The sequence below is a fragment of the Equus caballus genome, chromosome 17, assembly GCF_041296265.1.
Source record: "Equus caballus isolate H_3958 breed thoroughbred chromosome 17, TB-T2T, whole genome shotgun sequence".
Lineage (NCBI taxonomy): Eukaryota > Metazoa > Chordata > Mammalia > Perissodactyla > Equidae > Equus > Equus caballus.
In genome coordinates, this window is record NC_091700.1 from 25851434 (window position 1) to 25866852 (window position 15419).

At 43.9% G+C, this 15419-nt stretch overlaps 1 protein-coding gene across 10 annotated transcripts in view; it reads left to right on the top strand.

Moving 5' to 3' along the window:
* MTUS2 (microtubule associated scaffold protein 2) overlaps positions 1–15419 on the top strand; it is a 559486-nt gene that overhangs the window by 22169 nt on the left and 521898 nt on the right. For 2 of the 10 annotated variants that reach the window (XM_070240202.1, XM_070240204.1), the window contains exon 3: positions 10622–10752. The exons of the other annotated variants lie outside the window; for them this stretch is intronic. The gene's annotated coding sequence lies outside the window, so the exon portion shown is untranslated. The remainder of the gene's footprint in view (positions 1–10621; positions 10753–15419) is intronic. 10 annotated transcript variants of the gene reach the window in all.

Sequence of the window (15419 nt, forward strand, 5' to 3'; positions counted from 1 at the left end):
GTCAAATAGGACTGAGATATGCTCGGATTTTGAGTATGTGAAGAAACTTATCAGTATGTGTGTCTTATTTTCTGCTTTAAAATTATCCTCAGGAATAGATTAGAAGCACCAGTGACTCAGAGTCCATTATTCAGGAAAGGTGAGGTTAATCTTTTCCCTAATCCATCTTTTCCTTAGGCAGAAAACATGGGAGAAGAAGAGGCCAACCACATTTTAATATTTAAATCCATAGATCCAGAGCCCAGAATTTTAGGAAACTGGTTGTTGGGGGTGAGGGGAGGCAGAGTCAATGAATGTCACATGAACAATCCCGTTAAGATGATAGAAATCACGTAGGCTGCTTTGTTGTCTGTTTTTAAATGGTGCGTAAGACTGCGTGGTTTTCCATGTACTGCTGTCCTGTGCTCTTAGGTACACACTGTTATCCAGCCTCTCTAGCTAGGAATTAAATCTGTGCTTTGTTTGAAGTGGGGCCAGATTTTATTAAACTAGGTCATTGGGGCACACACACAGGGGCCTGGATCACACTGGCTCCGTGTCATCTTTGGTAATTAAATGGGTAAGCACGCCAGTAGGCAAACGAAATGGCTTCACTCCTGCTTTTAGAGGCAGATAGCAGGAAACCATGTCATGTTTGAACACACGTCCAGTTAATGATGAATTACAGTGGGGATCCTGGAAAAGTTCCTGTGATACTCACATTATGTCAAATGAGTTCATCGGATTCAAAATTATCACAGAAATTACAGAAGAATTAAACATGAATGGGTTATTATTCAACTCTTTTATGAGTTATTGCTTCAACTTGCACATTTTTAGCACAATGTGAATTTCCCCCTCCTCTCCTTTTAGAGACGCTGAGAACCTGAGCTGACATCAGCCCGTTGGCAGTGATTTCCTGGGGCAGAAGCATGGGACTTTGCATAGAGAGATCAGTTGGAGATCCATTTCTAGTTTTTCTTTTGAAGGGTTAGCTTGGTTCTGTTCATCGATAGGAGAATGAGTTAAATGGCTTTTTAACAATGGCTTTGTAAGATTGGCTTTTGCCTGAAAAGGATTTTGTATTTAATTTTTCATCCTGTTTTTATAGTTATTATTCATTGTACTTAGCATCTTGATTTTTAAAAATGCTGTGTGTGTCTAGTGTTTGGCTGCTAAGGTGGGGTTCTCCCCTTTAGATGCTGGCATGGGAAGAATGGCCTTTTCGGAAGCAGTTGTCGGCCTGTGTCGAGCGGGGAGCAGCCTTGGCAGTGGGGGCAGGAACCAGGGTCTGCAGCATTTTCTGATCTTGCTCCTGGTGTCCAGCTTGTCACTAGAATGTAAACTCCACGAGGCCTGGCATCCTGCCTGTTTATTCACTGCTGTTTTCCTGGTGCCTCGACAAGTGAATGCCTGACACACGTGGGCCTTCAGTGAATGTTTATAGAATGAACGAGGTGCCTTGGAAGCTTGTGGCTCTGGGAAGTGGAATCTTTTTTCTTTCACCTCAATTGGAGGAAAACAAGAAGATTCATGTAGTCCTTCTCTTGCTCTTTCTGCAGCAGAGACACATCGACAGATTAAGGCAAGACTTACTTCCTTTAAGAAACTAGAAAGAGAAAAATCTTTTATTCCAGGCATATAACTCACTCAGTGGAAGCACTGGCTTTGCAGAAGAGTCCCTGACAAATTGCGTTCCTCTTTATGCTGTTTTACATAGACGACTTGTTGTCTTTGTCACTCAGGACGAAACGGATTATCAGCAAACCGTGGTGAAGGACAATGTGGAATTTGGTGACACTTGGGGTCATGTCTTGGCTCTGGCATCTTGCAGTGTGTGACCTGGCTTACAGTTTCCTTACCTTAAAATAGGATTGCACCTGTCCTGTGGTTCTGTAAGCATCCAGTGAGGTGACCAGGGGGAGCACTCAGTAATGTCACAGTGCCTGGCACAAAGGAAATGTTGCTTTTCCCTTCCAAAGAAGGCCATGTTTAAAAGTCTCCTTCAAGAAGTTGACATTTCTAGACTTGCTAAACTTTTTTTTTCACGTATATTTAGGTTTTTTTTAATTCCTCCCTCAGAATAAGACATATTAAAGAGAGTCCTAAGAGAGAGTGAGGCTGCTTGAGTTATGATTTGGCACCAGAGAGCATGTTGAGGCATTTACATAACTGCACCAATCTGAACTAGTTTGCTAATGAACCAACATTCTTAAATGTGGACGCCACCGTGGAAGCCACGTGAGGGAAGACCTTCAGGAAATCTAAAGTAAGTTTTTGAGGTCTACCAATCCAGGGCAGCTTCCTCTTCAGAGTTTAATTTAAAGGAATAGTAATTCTCTGCAGTAGCTAAAATGCATGAAAGAATTAGATTGGAAGCACTTGGCTAGTTATAAGTTCTAAGATGCATTTCAGTTCACTCGAGCGTTTTAACATCAACCCAGAAGAACGCACTTCTGAGTCCATCAAGTCAAAATCTGTATGTGTCCTTTAAATATTTTAGTTTTGTTTTTTTTTTCCCTTTAGAAGAAATTAAATTATCTGGGCAGGTTAATCTCCACACACTATTATAAGTGTGCAAATAATATGCCACTTCTGGTGGATTTTTAATAACGTGCTTGTCAGAAGAACTCATGTTTTGTTCCACTTCATGCAGAAGCAGTTCTTGTTATGTGTTCAGAAAACAAAGCAGTCTTCATTTATTAAGAAAATGCACGCTTAACAAAACCGGTGAATTTTAATAGGAGAAGAGGATTAGGACTCATCGTCTTCCTGAAAGGCAGACATAATAAAAACGATAGTCTGTGAAGCTCCCCACCCTGTAGCACTTCCTCAGTACTGAGTGTGCGGTACCTCCTTCTCCTTTATACTCTAGTTAGGTATGAACGCGTGTTCTTTCCTTACTGGACACTGTGTTTTGTCAGTGGTGTGATCTGTGCCTCATTCACTCTCAGTGTTATTTGACAAGATGCCTTACACATAGTGGTGCTCAGTAAATATTTGGCAAATGAAAACATTCTCTGAGCAAAGCACAGAGGGCTGGATTCATGGTTTGTGGTTCTCATTGTTTAAGATGGGGATGGCGTGGAAGACTTCTTGTCTTTCTTAGATCCTGGTTGAGCCATTGCAACTGTTCTGTAGGATGGCAAGAGAATCATGCTGGACAATCACCAAAGGTAACTGTCTTTGTGAAGTGGGAATATATCGAAATAGGCATGAACAACCGTTCACGGAGCTTCTGCACATAAAATCACTATTACTCGAACATTTTGGTGACACTTTGGTTTCCTTCGTCAGATCTAGTGCAAAGGAGAAGGTGGGGATGAGGGTGAAAAGCTACACTTTTGCCTCTCAGAGGGAAGGGACAAGGGAGCAGAGGAGCTCTGAGAGGGGCGAGGGAGAGTGAGTGGTCCAACGGAAAAGGCAGAAGGATGCACTGCCATGAAGGGGTCAAGAGAAGTGCTCAGAGGGATGTCAGGCCTAGATTTGATCTCAGAGGACATTAAAGATAACTTTTGAGACTTTTAAGACTTCTTTTGATTTTGCCGTTCTCTTCCTTGTTGATACTGTGTCTTCGCTCTTGTCATTGCTCTGGCAGACGCTGGGGAATTGATGAGGAGCTGGTCGGGTGGTTTTGCCAGGCAGGCCTCCTTTCCTTCCCTACGAGGCCTAATTCCTCCACCCGTAACTGTCCTGTTAGCATCCTTCTGTCCTTCCTGTCATCCTTGGCTTTTTCAACACCTGCCAGGCCCATCTCTTGCTGGGGTACACTGCGAGGATCGGTGCTGCTTTGGAGTTAGGCTTTCTCATGCCGGCTGGGCCTAGTATAGCTCCAGCATCCAGTGTCCATTGTCTGCAAAGCATGGCCTTGGGAGGAGAGTGGGAGGGAGGAGCGTAGCTAGATTGCTTATATGACAGAGTGAGCACTGAGCTGGGCCTTCGGCCTCTGCTGGGCTTAGCCTTCATGTTATCTGGCCACTCCATGTTATGTGATAACACCCAGATCCCTTAGCAGAAATATGGGGCCCTTCCCTCACTCCATGTTTCTGTATTTTCTCTGTATTTCCTGGTACATACTCCTTTTTCAGTTTAGGTGTGTAAGTATTTATGGAATGCCTGCTTGGTGATACTTACTATGCAAGATGCTAAGAACATAAAAGTGATAAAATTTGGTTTATTTTTTCCAAGAATTTACAGTCTAATGGGATGGCCCAGTATGTAAATAATTTTAAAAGAATGGTTTAAAGGAATGTTACAGGAGAAGCACAGAGGGGGGACTCCCAGGCCCCCTTGGCTCCATCCTTCCTCAGCCACTTACGGTTAGTATGTTTGGGGGTCAGTCAGTATTGGTTTCCTATTGGTGTTCTATATCTGTAGTACTATATGACAATAACTGCTGTATTGAAAAATAATTTTAGATACTATAAGAACTATAGTAGTCAAAAGAATTAAATTATACTTAGTTAATGGTACCTAGTGTGGCAGGAAAAGAGACTAATATCTTGGAAATATTTTCAGTACCAAGGGGGGTGTGATTGTTGGGTTTAAAAGAAAATTAAATTAGAAGAGTCTTCCAGTAAGCTTCCCTATTAATTACCTTTTTACGATATTCTGGCCCTTCCTTCCCCTTCAGTCCTTCTGCTACTGATGAAAGAACATTTTTGGCCTAAATGATCTAGATCTCAACGGGGTTGATTTTGCAGTCGCTCCTGGGGGCGTTTGGCAGTATCTGGAGACGTTTTTGGTTGTCATAACTGGGGAAGTCCTATTGGCATCTAATGGGTAGAGGCCAGAGATGCTGCTCATCATTCTATAATGCATAGGACAGTCTTCCATGAAGACTTTTCTGACCAAAAATGTCAGTAGTGCCAAAGTTGAGAAACCTCTGGTCTGGATGGATAGCCTATATTGCTCATATTCACTGGAAAATTTCACAAGATCCAAAATCAAGTGTGCCCATAAAGATAGAAGAAAGATGATTTTGAACAAAAGGGGTTAGAGAGCTAGGTGGGAGGTAGGATGATGGTTTTTCTGCATGCCTTTCTTTTTTTTTAAATAATAAGCTTGTTTTTATTTTTTCTTTTTTTTTTTTGAGGAAGATTAGCGCTGAGCTAACTGCTGCTAATCCTCCTCTTTTTCCTGAGAAAGGCTGGCTTTGAGCTAACATCCATGCCCATCTTCCTCTACTTTATATGTGGGACGCCTACCACAGCGTGGTGTGCCAAGTGGTGCCATGTCCCCGCCTGGGATCCGAACCAGCAAACCCTGGGCCACCAGAGCGGAACGTGCGAACTTAACCGCTGCGCCATCGGGCTGGCCCCCAGGCTTGTTTTTCTTAATTAATCCGTAAGATAAATTTTTTTGATTACTGCTTAGCATGTTTTGGAGAACATTACTAATGTATCTCTCGTGTCTGGCACAGACCCTATAACAGTACACAATTAATATACATTTGTTGCATGAATGCATGAGTGCATAAATGCATCTATTCCTGGAGATAGTAGCACTTTATTTGTTTTCCAAATACTCCTTTTGTACTTTCACAGTTAGCTAAATGGAAAATGTGCTGCCAGAGTTCATGAAAGTCATTTCAAAGATTCAAAGAGTTAGGTCAGTAAAAATAAGACACCTGACTCTCTAAATGGGAGAGGCCAGAAAGTCATCGACTTGAATATCAGCTTGTTTGGAAAGCTGAACAGGCAAATGCACAGCAGAAGTTCACAGAAGCCCAGTTGGTCTGGAGCCACAGAGGAATATGCTACAAGCAAACAGCTGTAGCAAACAGCAAACTCAACACAAATAGAATAGGCAAACAGGCGCACATAATACAGAGTCCTTAGAGGAAGCGGAAAGGCAGCTCAGCGGTAGCAGCACCATCGGCCAGGGGCACAGACTGATAGGATGAGAGCAAGCTCAGACAACCCCTTGCCCGGCCTCGTGGGCGCCATCTGTGCTGGTTCTGTTGGCAAAAGCTCCTCCCGATTTCCCTCTCACTGGTTTCCTCTCCGAGCCCTTTGCTGCAGCCACATTTCCCTGTTGCTTCTCTGAACACGCCTCATGTTGCTGCTCCCTGTTCAGTCACCATGTTCTTCTGTCCAGAATGTCGTTTGCTCTCTCCTCTTTACCTTTGAGCGTTCTTTTACAAGATCCAGCTCAACTTCTAATCCCTTTGTGAAACCCCTCCTAAATTTTTCTGCGTCAGAGATCTTGAACTATCTGAGTTTTCCCTTCCCTCATTCCTCCAGATTCAGGAAACAACTTGTGGTTGTGGTTTATCACCAGTCGCTTCAAGGGGACAGCCATCGTATCTGGATGTGAGTCCCAGAGTGAGGAGGTGGGTGGAGATAAGGAGAGCACCAGGAGGACTCCGCTCTATGGAAACCTCAGGTGTTTTAAAAAAGTTAGCTAGGGGGGCTGGCCCTGTGGCGTAGTGGTTGAGTTTAGCGCTCTCTGCTTTGGGGGCCTGGGTTTGTGGGTTCAGATCCTGGTCATGGACCTACACCACTCATCAACTGTGCTGTGGCAGTGACCCACGTATAAAGTAGAGGAAGATTGGCACAGATGTTAGATCAGGGCTAATCTTCCTCAAGCAAAAAGAGAGGAAGATTGGATGTTAGCTCAGGGTGAATCTTCCTCAGGAAAAAAAAAAAATTAACTGGGGAGAAATTCATCTGTTTCTGGTCATTGAGGCAGACAAGAAGAACAGGAGAGCCTCTCCCTTCTGTCCATTGGATGAATGCCTGCCAAGCAAGGAGTTTTTGGCCAGAGTCTGCACACGGCATCTTGCCTGCTGGCTTAAGGTTTGAGTGAGTGAAGGTTCTGACAGTCCCTACCTGGGCAAAGAAGGGATGTGGAGGAACACTTTATAATTGTTGCAAACTCTAGACCCAGAGGCAGACAAAAATGTAAATGCCATCTTAAGGTCAGGCAGAGGTGAGGTAAGTTCCTCTGTGTGTAGAACCCCGTTCTAGTTTTTGGACAGGCGGAATACAGCCAGTCTTTCTTTTCTCAGGGTCCAGGTACAGCATGGAAGCTGTGTATGTCTGTGGCTGTGCCCTGGTTTTGACTGCCAGCCCAGGGAGAGAAGACATACTTTGCTAATTGCCCAGAGCCAACCCCACTGGACTAGGCTTTCCTGTCAGTCCCACTGGGGACCCTCTCCCCAGATTCAACTTGGAACTTTCCAATATTATGTAGAATTCCCAACAGCAGTGGGTTTTGATCAGCTCTGTTTAGAAGAGCAATATTAAAAACATAAATTGCCCAGAGGGTGTGCTTAACATTAAAGTGTTAAGCAGTAGAAGGGAGAAGAGACTTGTAAAAATGGAGTTTAATTTTGCTAAAGAGAACATTCATTTTTTGTGCAGCATTTCTTCAGGGTGTCTCTAAACCATCCCGGAGGTTGGTCTTTAGACAGTTGATTCATTTTACAGCAAAAACTCAGACAAATGCATTAAAATTAAAACCTCATGCTGGGTGTTAAAATTTCATTATCAAACCTGTTCTTATTACAAATACTTGTTTTCTATTCACACGAGACCATTGGGTAGAGAAAATTTACCTTGATTTTTGTATTCAGAATATTCAGTTGCCTGTTTACAGGGTTTCATTTGTTTCTGGATGGAAATTTCCCCTTTTTGTGTGCAGCTGAGTGTGTCTCCCAGTTGCTGAAGAGGAGAGGAATATCACTATTAAATGAGGATGATCACTTATTTGCAAGTTAAATTATGAAAAGGATGAAAGCTCATTCTTGCCTGAGGCCTGATTGTTCTGTGAGAGTCATGAGGCATCTCGGAGGGTTCTTTCTATGCTGTGTTTTTTTCCTGTGTCTTGGCAGTAAAGTATATTTCCGTTCTAGCAAAAGCCTTTACTTATGTTGCTATAGGAGGTAGAGAAAGGTGAGGAAGTGCATCTGGAGAGGACTTACAAGATGTAAGAAACCCATAACGTTTGCATAGTTTACATACAGGGCTATCGATTCTGAAAGATTCTAAATTGAGTTTTTAAATACTGTCATTTAAGCACATGCATTTGGGTATTGATATGGATGGAATTCATCTTGAAAGACCAAGTGCCCTGAAGTCAGGGGCTGCTGATCTACAGAGAAAGGAAATCAGTACTGTTTAAAAATATCATCATACATGTGCACACATGTGTATATATATGTGTGTGTGTTAAATAACTCAGAAAATATTCATTGAGTGGCTGTAATGTATGGGTACTAAGCAGATGTCATGGATACAAAGGTAAATGTGATTTGGTCCTTGTCCTCCAGGAGCTTAGGGTCTGGGGGGGGAGATACAGGCAAGTGAACAAGCAGTGATGGGACAGGGGAAGAGGGCTCTGACCAGGGCCTGAAGCGTATACCCTTCTGGAGGCCCTTCTTTCAAGTGTACAACATTACAGAAAGAGCATTTGGTAGAGAAATGGTTTATTTAGTAGGGGCTTGTGCAGGTGAGGAGCCCTGAAGCGTCAGCCCCCACCCCTGGCCCATGGGGAGTATCTGGAGGGCGTGGGAGCACCTGAAAAGGACCTAGCGCCCGTCTCGGGGCCTCGGGAACCACCTCCCGGAGGAGGCAGCACTGTGGGTGCATGTTGTTTCCACTCGTGCTCCCCTCAGTGTGTTCCCCACACAGCAGCCAGAGTGAGCCTTTGAAATTTGATTCAGATCACGTCACTCCCCTGCTCACAATTCTTCATTTGCTTTCCACGCACTCAGAATAAAACCCCACACCCTTCCTCCTTTCCCCTCTCCTTCCTAGTATGCCAACCACTGGCCTCCTTGCTGTTCTTCGAGCGTGTCAATCAACTTGCTGTCTCAGGTTTGCATGTGCTGTCCCCTCTGCTTGCAGGATTCCTCCCCCGTTTATAGCACCTGGCTTGCTGCTTTGCTGCCTTCTTGTCTGCTCCACTGTGGCCCTCAGAAGGGCCTTGCCTGACCGTGACCTCTGTGACACTTCTGCATGCTCTGCCTTCTTTATTCTGACTTCTTTTCTTCAGTGCGTCATCACGACATTACGTATTCATTTGTTTGTCTGTCTCCCCAGCTGCAGTGTAAGCTCTGTGAGGATGTCTTGTTCTCTGCTGTTTTCCCAGCCCCTGGCATGGGATCTGGCATATAGGAGACCCTCATTGACTATCTCTTAGGTGAAAAGGTGAATGACGGTAATGGAGAAACTTGGTTTGGGGACAGTAGTTGGGAGGTTTGTCTTCAATGGCTTGCGAGAAGGGAAGTTAATTGTCTTCCATGGCTCTAAATATTTTGAAAGGCTAAAAATATATTTGTTTCTGAGCAACATAAATTTACAGAATTTTTAAATTCTCTGAAAAAATTTCCCTGTCAGATGCTTGTGGACAGACAGCATCAGATGGCCTGAAATAGGTCTGATGTTGTGTTGTAATTAACACCTGTATTAAATGTTTTGTTGTTTCTAATACTTCATTTAGATTTGGTTGGAAGAGATTTTAAGTTTGAGAAGTGGGAAAGGGAGGAAAAAGTTCAAAGTGTGTGTGTAGTGGGAGTGTAATTTTAAAGGGGCTAAAAAAATCCCTTATAAAATATTTTCTTCTACTAATTATGCCTTTGATAAACTATTTGAAAATGCATTTGATCGTCAAAGCAGCGCATGTTGACCGTGCAAGTGATCTCTTGTTCTTCCTGTTCTTGCAGGACACTGTCCACAGTGGGCACCCTGGGGAGGCTCATAAAATTCCTTTGGGGGTGAAAGATGAGACAGAAACTAAGCTTTATTATATTTTGCTATAAGATGGACAGACAGCTTCACTTGGTCACGAGAAAGGTTCTGAGCTGAGTGTCCTGTGGGGGCAGCGGGAGGTCACGTCTGGAGGAGAAATTGTGACACCTTCACACCCCCTCCCCTTTGCAGCATATGTTTGCAGGGTTAAGTAGATTTACGAATTACATTATCTAGTTTTAACTAAATTAAACTTCACAAAATAGATGCGTGGCTTAAAAACAGAAATTGACTATCATACTAACAAGTGAAAATGCAAATGAACATCAAGCAATGTCGGAATCTGTGTTGTTTCTACTGTTCCTTGTATGAGAATTTCCTTAGCCAAGTAAAAAAAACAGTGACAGCCTCATCCTATTGGACAAGAAGTTGGCCCCAAATTCAAAATCACCAAGATTATTGAAATGTGGTTCATGATTTAGGGTTTATGGTTATTATTGTAACAATGTATCTTGTCTTAACTGGGTGGTATGTCTTGTTCTATTTAGTTACTGATGAGAATATGTGTTTATACAGTTTATCAATACACAAGTGAACACATATTGAGGATGCATGCTCAAAGTGTCTTACTGTCAGGGTTGTCCAGGCAAGAAGGTTCAGTGCCCACTGCTTGAGGGTCCTGCTATTCAAAATGTGGTCCCCAAACGTGGGAATCTTTGAGAAATGAAGACGTTCATGCCCCCACGTCGGACCTCCAGAATCAGAGTCTGCATCTCAACCAGATTCTTAGGTAATTTGTAGGCACGTTACAGTTGGGGAACGCTGCTCTGGGGCATGTGTTATAACTTACTGCTTCTGTGCTTTTGAAATCAGCTAGTGATTCCCCCACACCAGAAGTTGTGAAATTAAACAAGTTGGGTTTTGAATCTTTGTTCCTTCACTTACAGGCTTGACCTTAGGCAGCTCACTGAACCTCAGAGACCCTGTTTCCCCTTCTGTAAAACAGAGATGCCAATTCCTGCCTCCTGGGCGTTTGTAAGGACTGCATGCCTGTGAAGCACAAGGAGGAGCTCTGTAGGTAGGCTCAGTCCCTCCCGCTTCCCCTCTGCCTCATTTCTCCATGAACCCATCGAAGGGGGGCATCTTATCTTTATATTTCCCAGCACAGAGGTCTTTAAACTTTTTGCTCATGTACCTCCTAAGAGAATTTTGAAAAATCATATACACCCTCACATTTTTGAAAGTTAACCTTGAGAAGTTCCATCATGTTTAAAAAATTGCAAAGTGATCCCTGGGTTATTGTAAATATTGATATTTTAAAATAAAATGGATTATATCACTCTTTTCAATCTAGCCAATGGAATAAAAGTCCCAGGTGATTTGAAGACTCTCAGTTGAGAGTTGGGGAGTGGGAGGAGCCAGAGTTCATCCCACTCCACCCTTGGACTTTGGTGGCATCTCCAGCAGCAGCTGAATCCCTTGGTGGTTCCAACTCCCCCTGGACAGGCTTACAGTCTTTCTGGCTTTTTCCCTGGGGTGCTCATGCCGGGGCTCTGGTCACACCACCCCTGCCTTTGTTCCTTTGCACAGGGCTCATGGTAGCTTACAGCAGTTCCTTCTCGCTGTCTTGCTCCATGGTTCCCAATTGGTTTCTCAGCTCTTCTTTCATTTGTGTGACAAATTCCTTGCATTAATTCCGTCTGTGGCAAGTACTTAAAGTGGATTTTGTTTTCCTGGTGACATTCTGATTGATTTTCCAGTCTTTATTGATATACCACTATTTGGAATTGTCCCAATGTCACTGGAAGATTTTAAAGCCTGAATCAGTGCACTGTAGAAAGACACGGGATGTGTGAGGGGTGTGCTTTTCTTTAAAAGAATGGAAGAAGGGCAGATGTGAGGAGGAAAAATGTTCCCAGGAAAAAGTACAAATAAGAGATGAAGATATGGAAACCAATTCCCTTAAAATGAGTACCTTGAAAAGTCTTTGTGTGCCCCAGTTTGGAGATTGCTGCCTTGCAGAGTCAGGCACATTGCATGTAGCTGGCACATGAAATGTCATCTGAGTCAGTAGATGGTACTGCATATGTACCAAAGGCCCAGATGTCCAGAAAATCTTCTATAGCAGTTATGGGGCTCAAACTCAGGCCAGCTAAGTGGAATGCCTGATGCATCTGATGCATCCTGAAGCTGCAGCTCACAGCTGGCTTAGACTGGGCATCTCCAAAGGCCAGCCCTTGGCTGAGCAGATAGAGCCACTGGAAGAGCAGGTGGCATGTAGGAAGCACAAGCAACAGCAGCCATCAGCTGGAAGCAGGGCTGCCCTTCTCACTCTGCCAGCAACCGTGCAGCAGTGCTGATGTTTGCAGTTGTGTGCATCTGCTGCCTGCCTTTGGAACTCTGCCACTTATCTGGGGAAATCTCTTTGACAAATTTGTTTACCGAATACCAAATTGTATGTTTATTGGCTAGCCAACTAATCTGAAAATAGCCTAAGGAGGATTTATGAAAGGATTACTTTCACTGGTCATGGAACAGAGTCCTCCAAAAAGAGTACTATTTGGTATCTTTGTTTGCCAGTTGCTGTGATTTTGATAAGTTGTGAATATAGCCTGAACTTCAGTTCATGTTAAAGTGAAATGAGAGGAGTGGAGCTTAAAATACCACCCAATCCTCCCCCAAACCCAAAAAGGTGCTTATGCAGCGAGAGACTCCTGCATTTATAGAGTGCTAACTGGGCTGGGTGCCGTGCCAAGTGCTCATGTTCTCCCAACGTACTTAATTCTCACCATGCACTTATCAGGTGGATGTTGTTATGAGTCCGTTTTATTGATAGGTAGAGACACATGTAAAAAGTCGCTTGCCCAGAGCCACACAACTAATAAGAGACATAGCTGAAATTGAACCAGGCTTTCTGGCTCCAGAATGCAACTTCTTAGCCACTAAATCAAAATATCCAAGCAGCTGGGCACTCAAGCCACTGACTCTCTAAGGATGGGTTGACATTTCTTGAGGGGGCTGGTCGCCTGTTTGCCTGGCTCCCCTGGGAGAGGGGGACCTTGGTGTTGAGTGTGTTGTGACAAGGTTAAATTTCATTTATAGCAATTAATACTATTTCAAAGAGCCACCCTGGGTATAGAATTGGTGGTTTCTTACAGGGAATGTTGTACCACCTGAGAAAATTGGGGAAGATAATAGCCCTGAAAGACACAGGCAAGAAATTGACACGTAGAAATTTGACCTTCCAACTCAGGATTCTTCTTTTTAAAAATCCAAAAGATTAAAGTCAAAAAGTCCATGAGCTTTCTAGAGGAATTAAAGATTAGAGATCAGTGTTTAGGAAGATGTCACAGGGGAGATGGAGTAGTGACCCAGATAAGAACAAAGTTGGCTCTTGAAAGAGAAGGTAGAGATGAACATGTGGAGTGCGGTAACCAGGAAGAGGGGGCAGCAAGGACCAGGGAACAGGCCTTCTGGGGAAAAGAGGAAACAGATAATAGTTTTGAAAGTCAAACTACAGAACTGCCCTTTCCAAGTTTTTTAATGAAAAAGGAATGAAAATACATTTGATAGAGTAATGTGGAAGCATCAATCGAAGGACTTGTTAATGGAGCTTTGATGATCAGTATGTAAGAAAATATTTAGGGAATGAGAATGTAAATCAAGATTAGAGGAGATGCCTGCTTAAGTTCAGGTTTTCTCCCATGTTTTGCACAGAGTCTAACGTTATAGTTGCACGTTGGTATTTCCAGTGTTAGTAGTCACCAACCATCCATCTACTCATCCTTTCCATGAATACCTTTGAGCTCCTGCTGTGTGCCACAGTGGAGAAGGAAGCCACTTATGGCCCCTGCTGTGTTAATCCCATTCAAAAGCCCCACTATACCAAGACAGCAGCACTAAGTGCGATGCAGGAGAGCCCTGTGGTGCTCTGAATGTGTGATAGACGATCCACCTCATCAAGAATGAGAAGAGCCAATGAGTGAGGCTGAGCCGGTTCCCTGGGTAGCCGAGTCACCGTTTGTTTAGGAGGGCCAGGATGTGCACGTCTTCCCCAAGGTTGGAATTCTTTACAGGAAGGATTCTTGAACGTAGGGATCCAGGGATCCAGAGCTCTTTCTACCTTGCGTCATTTTTCTCGTTTATACCAGGCCAATTATACTGGGGCTGTGGCTAAAGACAGGAACAGTGAGTTGCAAATTTGTCTTTTTCACTGACCTGCTATATAAAATAGTATTAAGACTAACATTTGTATACCAATTAATAGTTGGCCAAGTACTTTCATGTAGTTATTTTATCTTGTATCTCTACTCTATCCCTGGCCCTCCGTCCTCCTCCACTCTATCCACTCAGGTAGGTAGGACAGGCAGGGCATTATTTCCATTATCCCCAGCAACATCAAATATGTTTTGAAGATTTGCTGCATTGGAGATTAAAAACAAAATTATATGTGTGCCCACTCACCCCCGCCCCTTCTCACTCTTAGCATCTAGAGAGGGGACAGGTACTTTCAACTATCATGTGTTCATTTCCGTTGACTCCTGCACAAGGGTGATCAGGGCATGAGGCAGGAACCCCTAACTCAGAATGTGTGTGTGGGAGGGAGCTTTCTGCAAAATTTTGAAGAATGGGTAAGATTCAGCTAGAAAAGGACAGGGTGGGTTGGGGACAAGTTCAGAGAGAGGGCGCGCTCTGCGGAACGAGGAGGTGGGAGAGCTAGCGTTGAAGGCAGATCCTCCAGTTCATCTCCAGCGCTCATTCCCTGAACTAAGCTGCATCCAGGTGAGGGAGGTGAGGGGAGAAGGCGGGAGAAGGTAAAGACGGCCACCTGTGGAGTGGGGCAACCAGGAATCAAGACGGCTTTATACTGATGTCAGGAGGAAGCGAGCACAAGGGAACAGGCTGCCTTTTGAGGGAGGGAGAAAATAGATCATTGTATGTGATTTTTCTAAGGTGTCAATCAAGGAGCTGTTATCAGGCCCAGATGCCGAGCTAAGCCCTGTGCAGTCATCACACTTGCTCTTCACACCGATGCTCTGAATTAGGTGTCACTGCCTCCACTTTATAGAAGGAGAGGCTGAGGCCCAGTGGGGTTGGAACCTGGGTTGTGTTTTGTCCTGCATTGCTAGGACTTGCTTGTCAGTGCTGCATGGGTTGGGTGTGGCCCGTGAGCTGCTGGTGGCATTGTCGGGGTTGGACATTTGCAGACAGTCCCCATGGTTGTCTGGCATGGCTGGATTCTTTGGAGAAATAATGAACAAAGGGACTTTGGGGACTGCTTGGCGACTTCATCCCTCCAGTATAGTCATTTCCATGAAAAATGTGTTTGCGGACCCATTTGTAAGCTGCGCCTGTTGGACAATGCTTTGCTTTCTAGGACTTGGAGTTCATGAGACATATGTATGCTGGCTTCCTTAGGCCCTACACGTGGACGTCTGCCAGCTCTCTAAACTATAGCAATTAAGGCTTTTATGAGTTAGCAGCACTCAGTATAATGTGGAGTACAAGTAGCTACTATTGAACTTAACTACTGAGGTAAAACTTTATTTTCATAAAGCATGTTGAATTTATGAAGGCATGGGGTAAATAATTCTGTAACTGATTTAACAAAGACTTTATTTAAGGAGCTTCACAGTGTCGACGAAAATAATCCATAACCAATCTATAAATGAAAATTTGGGAGAGTTTATTCTGAGCTAAAATCTGAGGACCATGGCCTGGGGCCTTTCTTCCCGAAGGAAGAAA